The 21,451-nt window shown below is 25.9% G+C and overlaps 1 long non-coding RNA gene across 4 annotated transcripts; it reads right to left on the bottom strand.

Annotated features, from left to right (window-relative positions):
- Positions 1-543: 543 nt before the first annotated feature.
- LOC147800862 (uncharacterized) lies at positions 544-13,070 on the bottom strand. 4 transcript variants are annotated; one of them, XR_015431059.1, is made up of 6 exons: positions 12,729-13,070; positions 12,056-12,112; positions 10,193-10,482; positions 9,123-9,173; positions 7,334-7,468; positions 544-3,842 (listed from the first exon to the last, which is right to left on the bottom strand). It is a non-coding gene; the product is annotated as an uncharacterized LOC147800862 (long non-coding RNA). The 4 variants fall into 4 exon arrangements; XR_015431058.1 differs by having other exon boundaries at positions 544-785; XR_015431061.1 differs by having other exon boundaries at positions 7,352-7,468.
- Between the last annotated feature and the right edge of the window lie 8,381 nt (positions 13,071-21,451).

Below are 21,451 nucleotides of genomic sequence, written 5' to 3'. Positions count from 1 at the left end.
TAATCCTAATAACATAAATTTTAAAAAATTGTTTACTTCATAGCTACTTTTATAAATTATGTGGAATGTAGATAGATATATGTCTTTATATTATAAGGTAGTAAAATGTAAGTAAATAGGTACTATCAGCGTATGTTGATTATTCCATTCATGAAGTGCCAAAATTAAAAGTCATGACCTGCTTATATGAGATCCACTATCGTTGACTCCCATTTTCATTTCCTGGACACCCAATTTTTTTTTTCACTTGACCCCTTTGGGAATCACTGATTTACAGTATTATAGGACAGTTTTGGAAGAAAATCTCAAGTGAGCTGTCAAAAACCAGTTTAAGACATCTTCAACCTCCATGGTATAAAAACCTTTTTCTAAAACCCAGAAACAAATAATCACTTTTGTATCCATTTTTTGTTACAATAAAAGGGATGAATTTAAATATGATGATGAGTTACTCAAAGGATGAATTAAAATGAACATCGTATAATATTCAAACAAACAAAATTTTAAAAAAAACTATCTCTCATTTGCAAATAAATTGAGTCATTAATAGAAAGTCACTTTAATTCAAGTGAAAAAGAAATCAAAAATTTAATAAATATCTTTTTTACATAAATATTTCACAATACAGAATCTGTGGTCAAAAGTCGTATTCTTCTATCTCTCATCAGGCAATATCTTGACATTTTCATCTGACTTGTTTGCATCGTTCCCTTCATTAATTGCGTCATTCTCATCCGCTTCAATACAAAAGTTATTTTTTTTCATATAACGACTTTTCCACAAGGCTATAAATTGTTAAAAATTTGAAATTTTACAAGAATAAAAGTAAGTAATCATGAAATCAATAATGGTGAAAATAAAGATCTAAAAATAGAGAAAGATTTTTCTTCTCATTTTTTAAAGATATAGAATAATTTTCAATATAAAAAAAAAAACCTTAAATTTGTGTTAATTTCTCATCAAATATAAAAAACTGGATTGTCAAAATACTAAGTATAAAAAAGTTATTAGTATAAACCAAAGTCAAACAAAATTTTCAGATAATTTTATATACCTTGCACTTTCATGTTGCTTCAATTTTATGACATAAAAATAAAAAAGAGTAAAGAATATTTTTGGAGGAACAGACAAAATTATTCACAGTAAGAGTAGGGGTTATTTCCTAAGCATATTTGAAGATTTCCTAAAAGTCAACTGAGATTTTTTTTTTAAATATTGAAATCAGCAGACACAAAATTAGGATGAAAATTTTAATTTTCTTTAATTCATTTGAATATATTATAAATAAAATTTAAAGAAATTAGGAAACTTTTCTTTATTTATTTGAGAGATTTCCGAAATTTACATAAAATATGATTTTGTGTTCAATTGTATATCTAATATAAAATGTTCGCTTGATATATATATATATATATAAGACCATGTTTAATTTTTGGAATATTTACAAGACTATTCTCCGCGGAATCCTAAATGAAGGTGAGAATAAGAAGATTGTGCTGTTAGGTTTATATAGTTTGTCTACGGTAAGAACTCCCCCCGCCACAAAATCTGTAGCCGTCTGTTGCTATGGAAACAAGAAAAGCGTATTTCAGGGAGTGTAGCTCCTCTCGTAGAGGGCTGACACAATAGACCGAAGAAAAAGATTCCCTTTCTTTTGCCAACACAAGCCAAAACCTGTTCTAAACAGTGACTCTAAACCTCTACTGAGAATAGTTATAGCTACCATAACACCATATTATAATTACCATAGTCACTATTATGGTTCCAGACGAAATGCTAGTGAAGTTTCTTCTATAGACAAACTATAAGTTGTACTGAAATGCCAGCATCAAAAATACAAAAGTAATAACTAATCAGTTTTAAATGAAGGAGTACATTGCATAAAACAAATTAATCAGTTAGCAAGAAAGCATTGATTTAAAAAATGGTTCTTAATGTGGGGAATGAATCATTAAAAATAATGTGGCTCTAGAACAGAGAATCGGAATGTCTTTCTACAGCAGCAGGGTGTGTTGAAATGATAATGATATTTGTTTTCTTGGAAAGATGTGTCTTTTATGAAACAGCGAAATACTCAGCATTTATTCCATTTCAATGATGATTTAATTTCCATTAGAACAATACAGTACAATCTTACAACAACATAGAATTCAATACAACTTAGCCTTCACAAATAGCACAATTCTAAGATGTATATATTACTTAATTCTATATATTCATAAAAAATAGTATAATTAGGTATATATTTACTATAAAATAAAGTAAAAAAATCAATACCTAGGCAAATTTTAAAAAATATACGACACTGAAATTTTATACTTTATTGTGAACCAGATAAAATTGTATCGCATTTTTGGAATCAATGTTTTAATTTTTGGTTAAATTAGAATGAACTCTTATTACCTTTTCAGAGAACTACATTTAAATCACTAAAAATATTTTCTCACAGCATTTCAGATTTGAGTTTATGTTCTTTTGTTTTCCTATATGGTCTATACTTTTCTATGTTTGCATTGTTTTAGAAATGGTCTCAAGGAGTATAAAAGATTTATTGCAGATTAGTTGCAAAAAGCAAAAATTCTTAACTCTTGGTGGTTAAGAAAAATAACGTATATTTTAAATAGATTGCTATGAAAATTCTTAAAAACCATAATTTAAACCCTTATTTTGTCCATGAAATCATAATAATTATGAAGAAATTATAATGGTTGGCACCTCTGAGAACAGCACAGGAGCGTGATGCTATTTTTCAACATTTGTTTTGGTGCCTGTTGATGGTAATCACTATTTAGAAAGAATAGATGTGAACAAATTGTGTAAATATTTTCAAAAATACGTGGACATTCATATTCAATACCAAGATCAAAGAAACCATAATCTCCAATGAATCTGTTGCTGAAAAATTTAGTGTTAAAGGATTTGTACAGAATGTTTTAATCCTCTGCTCCCAATAAAGATATCTCAACACATTTATCTTTAGCACAACTTTATATTTTATTTTATAACTGGCATTGAGAAGTTAACCCAGTTTCAGGTTTACAACCATCAATGCTTAACTACGTTTTCTTTTAAATTTTGAACCCAATCCAGAAGTCAAGACACATCCAGGATCAAACATTGGGACTAACCAACCCTTGTAATTGTGCACACAATTTTTGCACAGGACTTCCTTTTTAGCCCAAATATAGAGGTACTGTGCTTCAGAAGATATCATTTTCAGTATTTATAAAACACTTTCTTGAGTGTATTGACAGATATATCTAGTCCATCAAATTGAGAAAAAAATGAAATTAAAAACATTTCTCAAAAAAAGACAATACTTTACAAGGTGAAACAAGCAAATATACATTAGAGAATTAAATAAAGATAGTAAATATACAAGTACTAAGTAATAGCAATCATATGTGTTCACCTTTAAGGCAAGTCGAAATATTTTTAGATGTAAAAATAATTAACGCATATTTTTTCAAAACCTATTTCACAATTTTGTTTAAAAAAAATATAATTGATATGCTTTAAAACTAAATAAATAACAATAAAAACCAAATTGAAGAGAATTTAATTGTTTCAAAGATCATTTGACTTAAAATAGCTTAATTGGTATATTGTTTCATTACAAAGTTTTAAAATTAAAAAATTAGTACATAAAATGATTACATAGAACATATGAAAACATAAAATGAGAACATAAAAAAAGAAATTAAATAAATCTTTTTATCTACAATTTTTTTTCTCCAAATACAACATTAAAGTGTTAATACTAGCATTTAAATCTTTCAATTGAAATTGTGAAAGATAAAGAACTAAGCCAACTTGTAGCTGTCTCATACTAAGAGAAGAGCCTGAAAAGAATATATAATACACTTCATAAGCTACAAAAAATCCAAGTTGTCTAATAAAATATAAATTAAAAAGTTATCAACATTTCATAATCATAAATACCCATTTTAAAAACATATAAATGTAAATTTTGAATATTTTAAATGGATCCAGGAATCTAGCATAAAATTTCCCAAGTTTAAAAAAGTTAAAGCTGCCCAGAAAGATCAATCTTTCCTTATAATGAAAATTAATTCCAGAAATATTTTATCTGAGAATTTCAAGATATAGTAACTGTTAGGATATTTGAAAAGATTTTGAGCATAATGAAACTTTAAAAACAAATTATGTTATTTATGCCCATACAAATTTTATATCAACTATAATGCACAGAAGATTTAGTAGATTTTGATAGAGTTTTGGTTCCTTTTTGAATTGAGGCTATGACATAGTATCTGTTACAGTAGTAGAAAAAATAAAACCATAATTTTTTTTCCAAGAAAAAAAAAACTATTTTGAGAGAATTTAATGAATATTTTCAAGCAAGGAAGGACTGTAATATTATCAAAACAAAAATAACAAAATGCCTATCACAAAACGACAATCAACCTTCAACCACTCACATAAGTACAATGAAGTTAAGATATTTTTATTAAGGGGGACAGCCTTTGGAAGCACTTTGGGTTTATAATTTTGCTTTCCTGAAGAAGAAAAAAAAAAGGGGGGGGGGTAACAAAGTAATTATCAAAATAAAGTTTATAAAGATTATAAAAAACTTATTTCTTGGTCCCACGTTTTTTTTGCTGTAACTTCAAAAATATTCAACCCAAGTAAACAAAAGCTTTACAGATATTTCAGATTATTTACAAAAATAATGATTTAATATTTTAAAAAAACTTCAATAAAAACTGCTTAAGATATGAGTATTTAAAGTAGTAGTTCTTTTATACAGCGCATGCACAGAAATTTAAAAAAAAACTGAATTTTGTAGTGAATTGTATTTAGCAACTAATGAAAACATTCTGATTTGAATATCTTAAAAACTAAAAAAGTTTAAAGCAATTTTTAAGTAGTTTTTGTACTTTTTAAAATAAAGCTCAAAACGATAAGGGTTTTTCCACAAGTTTCTTTGTATTATGAAACAAGATTTATTAAAGCTGACGCCGGCAAACACAGCCAAGACTACAAAATGAAATTTGTGAAAAACTCTAATCCTTCTGTGATTTCTTTTAAGAAATACAAAAATTACTTAGAAAATTGCTTGAAACGTTTTAAATTTTTAAGATATTGAAATACTCTTTTTCTTAGTAGCTAAATACAATTCCTTACAAAATTATGAAGAAAAAAAATGTTTAATTTTTTCTGCACTTGCACAGTATAAAAAAATTACTTTTTAATACTCATATTTCATGCAGTTTTTGTCAAACTTATTTCAAATTTTAAAACTATAATTTTATAATTAATTTTAAAAAGTTCCAAAAATTTTGCTTAATTTTATCGATTAATTTTAAAGTGAAAAACATAAAACAGAAACATATATTTTTTATAAAAATGTCCATATTTCCAGAAATATTTAAGCTAAGTTTACAAACTTTTGTGTTGCTATTTCAAATAACAATCAAAGTAATTGATGCAAGTAACAAGCTTATTTCTTGATTATCTGTCATAGGGTGCTTAAAAATACTTTGTTTTTTTTGTAATTTATTGTCCCTCAAATCTCTGGAAGCATTAACATTTATTGCTAAGTAAGAAAAATCGCACGAACTAAACGCTTTTAAACTTAATAAATAATTTTCTAAGCATTTATTGAGAAATTTTAAAAAAATATCAAAAACTGAAAGTGTCTTTACCATTATTTTAGGTTAGTACATATACATTAACAAACTAAATCTAATTACTTTCTTAAATCAAAGAAAATATTTAAAAAAAAGGATTTCATTTATTTTCACATTGAGGTTAATAAAAACAATTACAACAGGAGACGCTTGATTATAACAAAACATCAGTTATCTTGATTAATATTATATGACATACTCTGTAATTGTCATGTTGAAAGATTTCATTGAAAACCAATTTAATCTTTATTATGGTTTTCTATAATCAGCTATATCACTGATTCATAACTTCTCAAGCATGATGTGTGCTATTTGTAATTCATGTCAAAATGAAATGCAATGTGGATAATGTAAATATAAATCACAATGAATTCCTAAATTTGCTAGAATAAAAATCATGATGTGTAATTTGAAAACAATGTGAATGCAAAGCACATTGTATAATTCATAAATTGAAGGAATAAGACTAACTCTGGTTATTAGTAACTTACATAAACAGATGAGTTGTTTTTAAATATATAGAGAAATTACAAAGAAGATAGATTGGTAGAAATAAAATGAGTTTCCTTCTGTTATCAGCTGACATGTGACTAATGCAATGTTATGGTGATGGGAGGTCAGAACAAAATAATCCTTCTATTTGATAAGCTAAAAATCTCACTACATTTAAAGAAATATAAATGATTTAGCTTTCTGATTAAACTAATTCAAGAAAATTCATATTGAAGGTAGACCATATACTAGTTATGCTAACTTACGAAAATGGAAAAAATGAATTTTCTGCTAATTTTTCAAAATTACTTAAATGAGTTTGAGAACCCCCCTCCCCCCCAAAAAAAAGAAATGAATAAATAAAGTAAATATTAAGACTAGTTGTTCTTTAAATATTTTGAATTTTTTTAAAAAAAAAGGCAAAGATAATTTAGTTTTCAGACAAAAGAGTACATGGCTGTAGGAAATTAAAATTTTTATGTGATTAGTTTTGTGATAAGTTTTGATTGTGATATGATTTGATATGACATGATTTTTTATGATCAAGATAAGTTTTTCTTTAGAAAATAACAATTAAATTAAATTTAATAACTATATGACCAATTTGAAATTTTTAAAAAAGAAGAAAAATGTAATGCATATCTTCAGACATATGAATATGTGACTCTTTATTATACTGCTCAGAGATTTTCTTAACTAAATTAAATGGCACAGAAAAAAAATTCAACTGAAACAAGTGATTCTAAAATTAGGGAGTGGAGTACTGCAAATAAATTAAATGTCACATGACTTTCAGTCACAAATTATTTTTTAACAGGAAACAAATTGATTAAGAAACAAGAATTTGACAAGAAAGTTTCTGCAAAATTATTTCGTTAATGAACATAGAACATTGAAAAAACTTCTCAATCATAGAGCCTTTGGGTATTGAAATTCTTGCATTACTTTCTAATTGAGTAACATTTGGTGGAAGAAAGTTTGGAAAAGCTAAAGGGTCCTCCATTGAAATTTAAGCAAAAGTAACTATAAAAACAGAGTGTTTGTCTTTAAGAACAGAATTATTTTGAGGGTTATTATTCCCTCTCACAAAAATTTGTGAACTGAAAGATACATTAGAGCTCTGATCACTATTTTTCAAAATTTTTAATTATATTATTAACAGTTTTAAAAAAGAAAGTTATACATACAATCCGTAGAGCACTCACGTAATCAGCATCTCTTAACCAAAGTGCACATTCAAAGTTAGCTTCAATGTCAGGGAATAAATTCTCTTTCAAAAAAGATAAAAGATTCTGCAGAAATAGATGTCTTATCAAACACCTCTAAAAACAATACAACACAAGATTAGAAAACACCAGTAAATGAATAAAGGCAATAATTATTAAATACAGTCATTACTGCGACCAATACATTGATTTCACAGACACAATGTTATTTTAACGTGTGTTAGAAAATCTGAATTGAACTGTATGAAATTTTTGTTTCATTTTTTATAAGAAAATCACATCAAATTAAGGTGTTAAAAATTTTCGCTGTTTCAAACATTTGGTTTAAAATTAAGGAAAACATGAAAGTGCTCAGTAGTAGTAAAAATCATATTTTCAAATACAACAAAAATATCACATGTTTTCATATACACGCAACATTCTGGTACATTTTCAATATGAAAGCTAACCTTACTTTTGATAAATATTGAATTGTTCATTCCAATATAACATGAAATCTTTGTTTAATTTTATGTAAGAAAATCACATCAAAAACAAGAGTTAAGCATTTTTGCTCTTTCAAAACAAAAATTTTTTCATAGGCGAAAATTCAATGGATAGCAAAAGTTTCATGGGAGTTCACCTATTCTTTTGAGGTTAGTGCTCAAAGAACATAGAGCATCTTGAATTCCACATGAAAGTGCGAAAGAACCATCATTTCTTAACCTAGACGTAATCTATGGTAAAAAGGATGGTAGAATATCAGTTACTCTTCATTATTAAAAATTAAAAATGTGTAACGCATTATTATGTGGAGTTTTCTGCTTGCAATACATTAATAACATTAGTACATTTCTTTCATGAATCATATATTTCTTGTTTAAAAATTGTACTTAATCAATTTAATAAGTGTTGTAATAAATAACTTATTTTGGAGATAAATCATGTGACTCTTGACTTTATTTTTGTTCAGATTTAAGAGCTTTCTGGACATATGTTATGTAGCGGAAATATATTATCAGCATAATATCATATGCTTAGTAGATAAATTAAAAATTTAGAATGGAGTAGATAGAAGAAGAATATTTTTGTCAAAATAAGTTCTGCATTTATGAGTACATATTTGCTGTAATTCTATATATTTACGATGCAGCGACTTCTTGTTCAGAAGTGCAATTTCAGTTAGACCACGCGGGACGGGTCACCATTTTGAATGTCAATTTTATAGTTATGTACCTATATATTCAACTTGAAGCAGCAGCTTAGAATAGAAGGCACAAAAATTTGTGAGTCAAAAAATCAGAATGGGTACCTGTTAGGTGGGAATTCAATTGGAAATCAGATGTAACAGTGGGAGATGACAAATCATTTTCATGATACAATACTGATAGTCTGAGCAATTAAAGGCTCATATATGCATTAAAAAAATTTAATGCTGGTAAAACAAATGAATTATTCACTTCTTATAAGTTCTCATTGTAATTTTTTTTAAAAATTCCATGTTGTTGCTGTCGTGTGCCATTAAGGCACTCAGTGATGCGATTGTTTTTGTTTTTCAGTGGGCCATCTACGGCCAAGAATTCGACTTCTGAAACACCCATGCATCACACCTGCTTATAAGGCGGATCCATTCATTTATCCACTTATAAAAGTATATTCAAAGTATGATATTATGAAGTTGTTCGAAGAACTAAATCAAATTTGAAAGAAAAATATTTTTTATGAATTTTTCAATATAGAGTAAAAACAAATGCATGAAAAACAAACATACCTTAGAATGCAATGAATAAGGGTTGGATCTCTTATTCCCATTTGGGAACTCCTAATGGAGAAAAAAAATTAAAAAGTATTTGATACACTTGAAAGAAAAAATAGATAAATAAAATTAATAATGCACAATAATATTTATCTGAAACATATTCTTAAACTATGAACATGATTTAAAGAGGAATTCAATATTTTCCAAGCAAACATTTTTTTACATAAGCTTTTATTGAATCAACTAGAATACTGTTCAAAAGTATTTTTATATTTAAAAAAAAATAAACAAACAAAAAATGTATGAATGATGGAAAAAACTTGCATGTCAAAATTCAAAGATATGAGATTCCTATAAAAATATATTCTTACAATTAAACTTACTTAAAACTTATTATTTACTCAAAACTTATTATTGAACTTGTTTTTTAATACAAATTAATTAAGAGATCAAAGTAGCATTTTTAAAGTATTAAACTTGATATTTTTTTGAGTAAGAACAATATAAAAAAGTTTACTCAATAACTGTTTTATTTAACTGCTTGTTACAAGTGGCCATCGATAACATTTATAAAAAAAAAAAAAAAATTCTTAAAAATAATTTATGCCAAAAAATTAATTTTCAAGTACCATGAATGAAAAACCATTTTTGAATAGTAGATAAAAAAACAACAATTATAACAAATTCATAGGAGGGCAAAAAGTTGAAAAAAAAAGAAAAAAACAGGAAATTAAAATATTCATTTACTTCAAACTATTAATAAAAAAAATTGAAAATTGTTACTAATCAGTATGAGACGAATGTGATGGCCTCACCTATAATTATTTTTATATGTTTTTCAATATTTGAAATCATAATAAACAAGACTTTGAAAACAAAATTGTTGCAATCCAATTATTAGAGACAAATTACAAATTATATCAGTAAATGATGCAGAATACAGCTGGAAAAATATTTTTTCTGGTATTCTTATTTTCTTAGTATTTTTTATTTAAGACAGTTCAGGAGCTAAATTGAGAATGCTATAAGCCACTTTTGGCCCACCAGCCATAGGTGAATTCTTTACATTATTTTATTCATACTTTTTCCATTAATCTTCTGTTAAACTTTTATAAACTTCCATATCATTCCAGTGGACACTAATGATAATCTTTTAATGCTGTATTGAGTCCCCATGGACTACAAAGCAACTTCAGGAAAAAGGGAGGTCACTTTAAAATTTAAAATTATTATAATCTCATTGATCAGTAAAGTTTAAAACAGTCAAACTTGAAGGTGAAATAAAAATGCTTGTTCTTGTGTCCACGAACAATTATCCCTGCTCTTTGTGGTGTTCCTTGTTTCAATGCATTACATTTTGTAGAATTGTGTTCTAAAAAGAAAAAAAAAAGTGACTCAATGGGTGAAAGAAAAAGAAAAGATTTATTTTAAAACATTTAACATTAAGTTACTGATGCTTATTATTAGAAAAAAAAATGCAATTTAAAAAAAAAAAAAAATTATAATAATAATCTATATTTAAGGAACTATTTTGAATGGGAAATTAGCTTACTAAAAATTCTAACACTTATTTGCTTTTAACAATATTTGATCTCTTTACATAAACCAGAAAATGAGTTAAACTAACTTCATCATTCTCTAAATTAATTTTTTAAAAAGTACACCAGATCATTAAGAAGCATCTAGAAAAAAAAAAAGACAGCAATCCAACAAAAAATTTATTTCCTTACAATAAAAAAAGTCCCAACAAAAGGCCGAGACATTAAAAAAAAACTAATACAGAAATTTAATTTTAAAAAAAGCTCCCAGTTCCCGGTCTTTTAAATGTCATTGTTTGATAATTAAATAATTGAAATAAAGAAGTCTCACTGCAATAAGTATAAATCCTTTACCAAATAAAATACTAACAATAATGTGAAGAAATTTTTTTTTTAAAAACATGTAACTAATTTTTTAAGCAACAACCTATTGATAAGGACCTTCACTTTCTGGTTAATTTGATTTATCACCATTTTTGATGCAAAAAATTAAATGAATATTATAAAAAGAAAGCTTTTGATAAAGCTAAGAAAAAAATTCTAGAATTTTCATAACATTAATTATGAAATCCTTAGTCAGAGTAGATTCTTTTATCTTTTTGAGAAAACTATTTTAACTGGTGAAAGTTTGATTTTCTATTTTTTTTCTTGTAGCAACAGATGAAAATGCAATTGCTTACTTATGCCTCCGAGAAATGTTTATTTATAATTTAATGTGCAGGACTGAGTACACTTAAAACTTAATGATTTTGAAGAATGAAAAACCAGAAAATATATTTGAATACATTCAATTCAATTCAATACATACATTTCAATAGTTTCTAAATAATGTAAGTCGAAAATAGAACAAACTTAGTTAACCAAGATGACTTGAATTAATCAACAACAACTCAAAAAAATGGTAGGTTCTTCTTCTTGTTTAAAAAAGTGTATCTTATAGTTCGTTCATTAGAAAACGGAACTAATTTTAACACAATCGAGCTACCAGGTCTAACCTCACTATCAGATCTTACCCTTTTCTTCCCAACATAAATTAAATTAAAAATATCACAACTTAAAATTTGCTTTACTGCATTTGAATGAAAGGAAAAGCCTTTTCAATAAAAACAAGAGGTGGATATTTCTGTATCATGATCTGTCGCGCCAACTACAATTGACAAGGTGATTTTCTAATGAACGATGATTCTCTAATGAATAGATTTGAAACTAGCAATTTAAAAAACAAAACAAAAAACATGTGGATGTTTGTCCAGGGATTGCTACAAGTTATACTTTACGAGTTGATCCCTTTTTGTGATGTTTTTATAAGTTTGTCACGGGCCACTGCTGAAAGTTCCCAAGACTTGAAAATTATTCTGTCACAGATTACAACACGGAAATCTACTCAACAAGGAAGAAAACACTTACTTTATTATGTTTATCAGTTGCATTCTTCAGAAACTTTTTATTTTAAGAATTATTCCTCTGGAAAAAAAATAGTTCATCAAACATCAAATTTAATTATTTTTTACCACAATACAATAACCAAATTAAGTGATATTGATTTTTATGCAAATAAAGCGATAGTGAGAAACCACAACACTGAGGAATAATATGAGCAATTGCTGGAAAATCTTTTTAAACAAAAGAAAAAAAAAATATTAAAATTTGAAATAATATATCAGGGTAAAAGAAAAGAAAAAAAACAAGGAAATTTTACTACTTTGAAAAATAGCTAATAGAACAAAGGATTGGTAAAAGGTTGAACTGTTAGAAACAAACAAATAGAGTAAAATAAAGCTGTAACAATAGTTTCAACTACTATTGATATTAAAATTAATTTGATATTGCAATATTCTTCTTAGAAATTTTATATAACTCCATTTGGATCAAAAATTAGTAAACATAAAATAAACCACAAGATTATATTTTTCACAAGAATAAAGCTCAAAAATTCTAAAATAGGCAAGATCAAGAATAGACAGGAGTTCAAGATTTGCAGTGATTTAAATCTACTTATAACATAGACATACAAAAAGAAATGAATAGTTTTAATTTCAAATAAAAAAAAGCAGACGAGTTGTAGAATGTTTAATCTTACAACATTTGTCGGCGAAAATTCTTCAACCCATGTTCAAAATTATCTTTTCCGCACTGAAACAAATCTTCGTGTTTCTGCTTTTGTTAAGTCCATAATAAAGCGGAGTTATAATAATCAATGCAGTTTTAATATTTCGCTTTTGCCATAAAAGCTGTCTTTACCGCAAGTTAAATTGTTTGTTGACTTATTTTTTGCATGCTTGCGAACTTAATTACATTTTTGAGCTCTATGCTGCAAAATTATGAGCTTATGGCTTTTTAACGCATTGCAGAGATTTTAACTGTAGTACTATGTAAGCTATAATTTAATGTTATATTTTTTTTCGATCACAGCCAGTGGAGAAACAGGCCAACTTATATTTCTGTTATTTAGCCTCTGAGTTACACATTTTAGCAAGTCAATAATTAAAATATTTGCAACACAAAACACATTGTAAAGTACAAATAATGTTATTATAATGTGTTGTGAAAGAGTCAAATATCTTAAATCTCATCACCATCAAAACAGAAAGGGGAAAAAAGACAAGACAGTTTTCTGTATTGCATAGCTTTAGTGTTTTTATTGTGAATAAAAACATTATTCAGTGCTAATATGCTGGAATTGAGGATTTCTCAATAATATGTTATCTCAATAATAACGACCTCACTTTTGTATTTGATTTTTAATTAAGAATCACTATTCGGAACATAACAGGAACAAGACGATTAGATATGGAAATTAAATAGAACAATGTTAACGTTAGTTTTTACAAAGTTAAACATAAAACTGCAAGTTCCCTGGAAACATCACGCTTATTTTGCTGCTAACGACTATTGGTACTCAAAACAGCAATAAGTTGATCTATATATTTCTCACTATGTTTATTCAAAAGTTTTTTGTGGATGTATAATGTAATGAAAAATTAAATGTTCTTTTATTTAAATACAGGGTGCATAGAGTTTTTAATAAGTGCTTAAAAGTTCATGTTTTTTATTTGTTTTTTAAAAGCTCTTAAAGGTGGTTTTTCTATTCAGGATTTGAAAAAAATGTAAAAATAATTCTATCTTTCAAAAGGAGATTTTTTCTTTGCCGTTTTAAATTACGAAAAAAGCATGATTTTCACAATTTTCTCAGCAATATTTATCAAAAACTAGTTTATTTTATTATGTTAATGGTAAGTTTTTTAAAAATTTTATTCAATTTTCTTGATTTTGTGTTTATAAATTAAGAACTTAGGCGATAGAAATTTTTTTTTTTTTTTATGACTGTGCAGATCCTAATTATGATTTTTTTTAAAGTGATTAAAAATATTTTTTGAGTGCTTGAAAAGGTGCTTATTTTTTGTTGAAAAATCTGGTTATGCACCCTAAAACAGTGTTTTCATCATAGAAAAAAAAATGGGTGAGAATTTCTCACCCTTTCTCAAAAACAGGGTGAGATTTCAAAAACTTAAGTGAGATTTCTAAAAACTAAAAAAACACAAAAACTCTTGGAAATTTTTTTTTTAAATTATAATACATTTCTAACGTCTTCTATTTTTTAAAGCATTGAATATTTTTGGTGCATCATCATAGAAGATTTTGCCTTTACAAGGTATTTGTCCATCTTACATAAGCACATAAAAAATTTGAACGTCTTACATGAAGAAACCTAACCTACACGGTAAACAAGTGGTTGCAGAGAAATATGTTCTGAAAGGGGTTCTGTGGTTGTGTTCTGTTGTTCGAAAAGGTTTTTAACAATACTGGTAAATAGGGAAGCTAGATAACGGGGCAGATGTTGAAAATAATGAAAGATACAGGCAGAAAAGTGAAACGGATTTTATTCTAAATGGCATAATTCTAAGCTTTGTTCGAAAATGCGAGAAATTCGCGATTTTTGAAATTGATTTATAGAATGCGCAAATTTCTCGCGGTAATAATTTTTTAATGCGAGAAAAGAAAAAAATATGCGAGATTCTCGCGCTGTAGTGAAAACACTGCCCTAAAATAAAATATTGTTTATGCAGGTTGATGAGGACCTTGAAATCAAAGCTTTTTATGCTGGGCATGTGTTGGGTGCAGCAATGTTTTTGATGTTTTGAAGTAGGATCACAATCAGTAGTCTACACAGTAAGTCTTTTTTTTTACTTCTCAATTATTAACATCGTAAATAATTAATTGGATTATTGTTACTTATATTTATTTTGATTGAGCTTTTGTGTTTTTGAAATGAGAGAAAAGATAGGTTTTAAGTGTTATAATTTTATTATTACAATCATTTTTTGAAGGCTGTAATAAATTTATTTTATTCACATTAATTTGCATTTTTACAACACAATACTTACCCATACTTGTCAGATGTATTTCAGTTTCTTTTTTATACAGTAAAGCCTACTAAGTTTATGTTAGGTCTAAGTTGACCTCTTATCAGGAACCAAATTCATCTTATGTTGAAATAGGTTACAAAACTTTTGTAGCTCATCCATCTTCCAATTTTTTTTATTTTTTTTTTTGTAATATTAAATACAGGGTTTGTTGATTTAAATCAGCTTGATTTAAATCACGATTTAAATCAAATGATTTTTTTTAAAAAAATCATTGATTTAAATCAACTAATTTTTTTTATATATATATTGATTATAAAAGTTAAAAAACAGTGTTCTAAATTATTGATACTTTTATTATTTTCTTTTCTTAGTTTCAAAATTTATTTTAAATAAATTGTTGCATTAATTAATTTTAGTTAACGAAATTACTTTCTTTCTTGGTGTGTGTTAAATTCCAACACATTGAAAATTACATTTTTAAAAATCTTTTGATTTTTGAGATTGAAAGCACAGATTAAAGTAAACATTTAATGCTGTCTTAATATAAACTTGCATAGCTGTAGAAAGTAATTATTAAACATGATTTTTTTCATAAAATAACGTAAATATTGTTAATTAAAATTCTACCCTTTGAAAGAAAAAGCATGGAATTAAAATCTACATTATATTTTATTGGTGGAAAATGTATATTTCTGAAGCTTTTTTAAAAGCATATTAAAAAGAAAATACCTAATTTGCCAAAAATAGAAAGAAAAAAAAAGGCCAATAAATTCAGATATTTTTTTCCTGGTATAGTGTCATTCTTCCCTTTCCAAGTCTGTTTGAAACAGTAGGGTTATTAACTGGTATTTTTTCTCATAATATGTTTACAGTATGTTTGACATTTGATTTTCTATAAAGAAATTTTGTGAAAAAAAATTCCTATGAGTACATAAATTTTTATAAAAAAATATTTTTTGCTTAACTTATCTATTTTCATATAGAATTAAAAGTGAATATTTTAATATAAAAATATATGAGTTAAATATTTATTTTTTGATGAATGACTACATTTATAAACACAATCTGTTACATTTATTTTGTCATTTTAAAAATCAAGCACAAAAAAAAAGAAATTTTAAATTAAAATTATGGTTTGCTACTTGAAACTTTGTTTTAATAGTTAGAGTACAGGGGTCTGTCCAAGTGAAATTTACTACCGTTTACCGGTACCTACACAAATTTAACTTTAGGAAAAATGGTAGAACAATTCCACTAAATACTCTTTTCTCAAAATTTTACTTTTGTGTCTCGTAGGAAACGATAAATCCAAATTTTTAATTTTCAAAAATTATGTCTACATTTTCACAAAATAGTTATCTTTCAGAAAAAGCTAGACAGACCCATAAAGTATTCTTTAAATTTTCTATTTGAACTAGTCCTTAAATTTCAATCATGCATTTGTTTCAAAATGGTTGCTATGCATTCAAAGCTATGTATTATAATGAAAAATTATTTTATTAAGTCAAAATATTGTTCTTAATATTGTTATAATACAGTTTTAATATTAATTTAATTTTGATTAAGCATTTATAAAGTTTTTTTAATCATAAATACATTATAAAGTTCATACATTATACATTATAAAGTTCATACATTATACATTATACATATAAATACATTATAAAGTTCCATACATTATAAAGTTCTTATAATGTATTTGAATAAAAATCAAAAAAATCTGATTTTTTGGATTTTTTTAAAAAAAATTTAAAAAATCACAAACCCTGGTTAAATAGCATAAAGAGAATACTTATTTTTAAAATAATGTTATCCTAAAATTAAATAAGATGGACAGAGTTAGGTGTTTTTCCAAGAGTTCTACAAGTAAAGTCAGTGCACAATGTTTTATCATAGTGCGTAGCATTTTTAAAAAGTTTTTATTTTCGTTTTTTAGAAACCCTTAAAGGTGCTTTTTTCATGGGGTGTTTTTAAAAAGTGCTTAATTTTACCTTTTTAAAAAAGAGATTTTTTTCTTTACCTTGTCGTTTTTTGCAACATATTATGCAAAAGCGTAGTTTACATATTGTTTTATTCAATGCTTTCACAATTCATCTAACCACAATCTATCTCGGGTACTGTCGATCCATAAAGTCTGATAGCTCCAATCATGTTACATATTTGATGAAATTCTTGGGATTGCTCATGTGTGTCTACTGAGCTGAATTCGGTGAGATTCTTGCACTCTCGTGTGCAACTCTGCTGTAGTTTGCAAGGTATTCTCAATTTCAGGCTTTATTTTTCACCCTGAGAAATTGAAACGAAAAATCTCTCTGATCTTTTTATAGTGGCTAATATAATCAGGAAAAAAGTTCTTTGTCAGAAACTAGTTATTTTATCATGATCATGTAAAGTCTTTGAAAATTATTTTGCATTTTGTTAATGTATATATAGTGTCATAAAATATTCTTTGATTGCTTTAAAAATACTTAAAAGGTGCTTATTTTTTGTTGAGATATTTGACTAAGCACTCTGTTTACTTATAGCTGCATAATCTGTGTTCAAAATTTTTTTCGTATGTTTAGCACAGAATCGTAAATTAAAACACATTTTACTATTGGTGTACTTCCGTGATTCTCATGTGCTTATGAAAAATTCTGTTTAACAAATATTCCATTTTCACAGTCGATTTTCTTTATTCTTTCTAAACTTTTCTTTAATTTGAATCAGGTAGAAATGCCTATTTGACAGGGATTCTATTTTAGCAGTCTAATATTTTTTTGTTTCTAACTCGTTTTTAATTTAAATGGTTTAGAAAATCCTAATTTAAAAGGAATTGGTTACAATAGATGTAAAGATAAAATACCCAGTGATGGGTATCATATCTTTAAAAATAAAAAAAATTATGTGTTGCTTTTTTTTTTTAAATGTGTTTATAAATACAAAAACTTTCCTTTTTAATAGTTAAAAAACCTTTTAGTTTTAAAGAATTTCAAGTTTGAGCTTACTTTAAGCCAAAATTTCTTTTATTTGTAATAAATTTTTAAGCATTCCCATTTAAACAACTACTGCTTGTTTGATGGATGAAACTAATTACAAAACTGTAGCATATGCCAGCATGAAAGACTAGTGTCTAAAGAAGATAGCATATATTGCAGTTAATTAATAGAAATGGAATGAAGAATCATTGATCATAAATTTTTTTTTATCATAAAAAATACTTCTTTATTTTTTGAATTTATCTAGATTAAATGCATGTAGTTTTTTTTTTTTAATCGCATGTTATGTTATTAATTATTTGTGCTGGTTTAAAATTTAAGAAATAATTAGGATCCAGGACATTGAAATAGAACTACAGAAATTTTTAGAGTCTGTACCCTTTATGTACAGTGAAATACTAGTTATACAAAGTTTTTATATTATAAAAAGGAATCGTAAAAAAATTCTAGTTTTTTTCTAGTACTTTTTGATCTGTGATGTAGCAAAAAATGCTTCTAACTAAGAGAAATTGATAACATCAATAAATTATGAGGAAAAGCGGTTAAAGCCTCTTTTTTTTCTTCTTCTTTTAATGTGAAATTTAACAATTTTTGAATATCCCTTGTAGACTTAAGAAATTTGTCCCTCTGTAAGTGTAATATCTATAATATTTTCTGAAATACTAAATTAAAAAAATACAATGTATTTATCCTTTTCTTGTAAATTAAAGTTTTTTCTGCTACTAATTACTTTGGAATTTAATGACAAATTTTTGATTCTTAAAAGAAGATGTCGTCTTTTGATTTTTGAAAGAAGTTTATCAGCGTAAGTTATGGAGGGATTAACAGAATAAAAAAAGTTTCTATTACAGATTTTCCAGTTTTAATTTTTTATTTTTGCAATACAAATAATGAAATAGATATGAGGAGACAAATATATGGCAATTTCAATACTGGGCATGCATTTTCTATATATATATATATATATATATATATAATATGTATTCATAAATACCTAAACTATTATGATTGTGCTACTAGATTGTTAAAAAAAAGTCTTTGCGTTTCTATGGTTAGTTTTTACGTTAATAAAGAGGTTTAAATAAATTAGTGTTAATTATTTTTTAAATCCATTTTACTCATAAATTTTGAATGCATTTTATTATCTGTGCATAAGTGTTTATTATTTTTCATTTAGGTTTTAATTCCAGTTTTTGCTCTGGGTCATACTCAAGAGATGTGTATTCTTCTTGAAATTTACTAAGAGAAGATGAATCTTAAAATACCCATATATTTTGCTGTTGGTCTACTGAAAAAGTAAATATATAGATATAAAAAAACCTACATTATTGATTTTAAAATGTAAATAAAAATTCTTCACTTTAATATTCTTTTTTCATTTAGGCTACCACCTTTTGTAAGATGTTCATAATTTGGACCAACAAAAAAATCAAGAAAGTATTTGTGCACCGTAATATGTTTGATTTCAAACACATCAAGTTAGTTGATTTAAACAAATAAAATATTTTGCCTTTTCTTTCATTAAAAATATTTTAATTTTATCATTGTGAGTATCTAATTTTAGTATTTTTAAATTTTATCGAGTGTAGCACTTTAAGTACATTTTTTTACAGCACTTTCATGTTTTTACAATAATATATAGTGTTTTTTTTATTTAATGTTAATATCTCAATATATTTGGTGATTTGCTTTATAATAACTCCTCTTATAATTTCACATAGTTCCAATTTTAAAATTTTATTAATAATTTAAAAATTTTTCTCCCTTCTTTATATTTCTCTGTTGCGCTGATTGTATTCCGTATGTTAAAATTTTTTATGTAAATAGATATATGTGGTATAATTAATTTACGGAAATGCCTACATATTTCTACTAAAAACAATTAAAGCACTTTTAATCAAATTTCTTAATTAAATTTAATTTTTTGAAGTACCTGTATAACTCAAAACCTCTTTATTTCAAATATTTTGCTTGTTATATATTGTTTTTATTTGAGTGTGGCTATGGTTTAATCATTCTGATGTTTACATTTTGATTCATAATTCCTAATATTTTTGGTTTCTGATCTCAGATGTATATTTTTAAAATGTAAAATATTTTTCAGATTTTAAGTATTTATTTTAGAAAATTTATCGTACAAAACTTCCGCTGCTTATGAATATTATTCATTCCTTCTCGACTCCATATTTAGTTGTGCTGTGATGATATCTGAACAATAATGATTAATGTGTTAATTTAAATTGGTGGTAAATTTTTGAGTTTTTATATAATTATTAGTATTTGATTAAAAAGTATAGAGCTTAATATTAAATAGATTTTCAATAGAGTGAAAATATATGCTAATGCGTGTCAAGTTTAATTGTTTGTTACGCTTCTTCCCTTTTTAAAAAAAAATCTGAACTACTTTTTTTTTCTGCGTTTAAAAGATGTATTATAAACAAATTATTGGAATTCCACAAGGTAATTCCTTTTCTGGGGCTTTTGCCAATATTTTTTTGCATTTTTTTGAAGCTAAATTTGTTGAGCATAATGAATTTAAAGCTTTTAGATATGTTGATGATTTGATTTTGTTTAATTGTGATAATTATAAATTTATTTATAGTATATATCCTGGAGATTTGTTCTTGAAGAAAACTAATGAGGATTGTTTTAATGTTGAATATTTAGATTTTAAAATTGAAATTGTTAACAGTTTTATTAAAATTGGTGTCTTTGATAAAAGAAGAGCTTTTAAATTTAAAGTTATTTTTTTCTGCAACTTTAATACTAATTTGTGTAATAAAATATTTAAAAATTTAGTTTTTTCACAATTGGTTAGAATCAAAAATATTTGCAATAATGTTGAAAGTTTTTGGGAAGTTGTGAATAATTTTTTAAATAATTTGATTAATAATGATTTTCCTTTTAATTTTTGTAATGTTAATTTTTTAATTAGAAAAAATGATTGAAGAATTCTAGGTTTTAATATTTTTTTTCTTTTAACAGGGCGCAATTCAAGTCTTAACAGAGCAGCCCCAGTTAAGCATTCTATTAATTTGTTATGTATTTCCTTCTCTTTTTCATTTTATTCTTCATCTGCGCATTGTAATAGAGGGCGTTGTTTTCTTTTCATTCTGGTTGCTTGTGAAATCAATGTTTGACCTGTGACTATGGGAGTTTTTCTTTTGTTTGAGTTTCTTTTCTTAATTTGTTATTTGTATTGCATATTTTTCCTGCACTTCTATACAAAACCATAGGGGGAGTTCATTTAAGCATTTCCCTCAATTAGAAATTGTTCTGTTTTTATGGCTGCCAAGGCCCCCTCAAGACCTTCGGTGGTCATATTTTTATTTCCTTCGTTTTCTTTATTGCTGCTTATGAATATTATTCATTCCTTCTCGACTCCATATTTAGCTGTGCTGTGATGATATCTGAACAATAATGATTGATGTGTTAATTTAAATTGGTGGTAAATTTTT

This window comes from Parasteatoda tepidariorum, unplaced genomic scaffold, assembly GCF_982258835.1.
Source record: "Parasteatoda tepidariorum strain Cologne lab strain unplaced genomic scaffold, Ptep-v5.0 scaffold_12, whole genome shotgun sequence".
Lineage (NCBI taxonomy): Eukaryota > Metazoa > Arthropoda > Arachnida > Araneae > Theridiidae > Parasteatoda > Parasteatoda tepidariorum.
The sequence above is the reverse complement of the archived record's forward strand: the minus strand, read 5'-3'. Positions and strand labels throughout refer to the sequence as shown.